The sequence below is a fragment of the Vigna radiata genome, chromosome 8 (genome assembly GCF_000741045.1).
Source record: "Vigna radiata var. radiata cultivar VC1973A chromosome 8, Vradiata_ver6, whole genome shotgun sequence".
Taxonomy (NCBI): domain Eukaryota; kingdom Viridiplantae; phylum Streptophyta; class Magnoliopsida; order Fabales; family Fabaceae; genus Vigna; species Vigna radiata.
In genome coordinates, this window is record NC_028358.1 from 39,795,537 (window position 1) to 39,797,965 (window position 2,429).

Here is a 2,429-nt window from a genome sequence, read left to right on the forward strand (position 1 = left end):
TTCGACTTTACTCAGTCCACCGTGTGTTGTTACTGTTTTATAATATAATGTCTGATTTTATATGATCCACAGTGTACTAAATCTAAGGCAGCTAGCATTGAAAAAATAATGGAAGAAAATTGCAACTTGTATAACGATACTATGATCAATCTAACAATTCAATTTCAGATGAAAGTCAAATGCACAGGTCTTAATCGTACACACTAATTAATCCTTTCACACTGCTAGAATTGAAATTTTTTAAAAGGCTTTAAGCACCCCTTATAACAGAAGAAAAATATTCATGTAATTCTTTTACATTTTCTATTTTTTACTTTTTTCTTTTAAAATAAAATATAAAAATTTAGAATTTTATGACTATTTTAATTTTGTATTATATGTTAAATGAATGTAAAAATATGTGATAATGTCTTTATACTTAACATAATACATAATACAGTAAACAAAGTCAGCTTGTAGTAATTCAAACTTGAAAGGAAAAAAACGATGGTGACTTTATTATTGATTATAGCATGAATAAATGGATAAACCCCATCGTACCCTTATACTGGTCCAAGATAAGCATGAATAATTTTACTTATAAAATCTGAAAAGAAACAAGTTTCAAATTTGGTTTCCAAGAGGCGTTTTTCACGACACAATTTTCAGGGAGCTTTTAGCCACTGGATTGGCCCATCGATTCCTTCCTTCATAGACAAACTTACCCAACGATTTAATCCAACCACGTTAAAAGTATTTTTTTTTTTATACTTTGAAATAATTATTAACTTTTATATTGAAATACTTTTTATAATTATTTAGTACCTTACTAAGAAATTTGTATCCTATAAATATTGAGCATGGATCATATGAAGATTAAGGCATTTTGTGAGTTTGTGTTTAAGTAGTCCCTTTGTTGTGAGCTGAGACTTGCCAAATTTTCAACTTATACGGATTATTTATTAATAAGTTATTTTAGAAAGTGACCTTTTGTTAATGAATGACCATCAATTTAAGTCAACCTAATAGAATAATATAATCATTTTAATTTCAAATATTTTTACAAGTTCAGAACCACAGACACATGTATTTCTTCAAATGAAATCAAATTCGGCCATCTTATTGAGATGATCATAAAGATTTGCCAAAAAGAAACTTCAGATTTCATATTAAGATGTATACCTTATATAGTTGTACAAATAGATATCTTTGTAGGAGTGAGCATTATCAAGCTAGATCGGCTTTAGATTCAAAATATGACTTATTTAATATAATTTAAAATTCATATTAGACAATTTAATTTATTGGTTAGGCAGATTCATAATATTCAAGTTGTGGGTTAATTTGATCAGATTTCTTAAATTGCAAATTTATACTAAACTAAAAAAATTATTGACTTTTTTTATTCTAAATAAATGACATAAATGAAGTGAAAAATCTTTAACTAAACAAATATGACATGTATGATTTTGATAATGATTATTATAAGAAATTATGATTTTATATAAATTACTACTAAATTTTAATAAAATAATATCATATTAAAAATAAAATTTAAAATTTAAAATATACTTACAAATTTATAAAAATTAAAATATGAATTTAAATTGAATCGGATATTTATAAAATTTTAATACATTATTCGAATCCAATCATCATTATTTATTGGGAGTTACTCCCTGTACCTCCTCAATTCCAACCCCCACCCCCCAATTTTTTTGGATTTTTTTTGAATACAAAATTAACCTTTATGTTTTTTTTATTTTTACCGTTTTACCCCTATTTACTAAAGTTAACCTACTCTTTTACAGTCTGCCTCAGTCAAAAAACACAGACTCAGATTCCTCTCCTTCGTATTCTCACCTCCACCCCCACCAAAGCTTTTGAAACGCTCCTCCTCCTCCAAACGCTCTCTGCAACTCTCACTCTCCCATTTATACGTTAAAAATATATTTAAAAATAATACATCAAAACATATAAATTCCATTATTAAAATATCTGAAAATTAATATAAAAAGTAAACTAATAAAAACAAATTTTAAAAATGGAATGGGGGGTGGAGGTTAGAATTGGGGAGGTACAGGGAGTAACCCCCTTATTTATTTTACTCGGAACATAGGGACAAACTGGCCCATTTTTAGGCCCATTCAGTGTGTTCCAGAAGTCAAAATCCATTTTGATAGGTCCATGAAGAAATCTAAACAACATCTCGATTCTTTTGCGGGTGTTTCATCCTCCACCTCCAAGCTTTCATCCTGCACCTCTAAAAATTACCATTTTAACCTTAATTAATATTATTTTTATATTTTCTCTTTCTTCATAAAGTCATTCTGCACCCCTCTAACTTTTTCTTTTTCTTGTTAAAGTCAACTTACACCCTTCTAATTTTTCTCTCTCTTATTATAGTTATCCTACACCATTTTAATAGACTTTAAAATCTATACAATTTT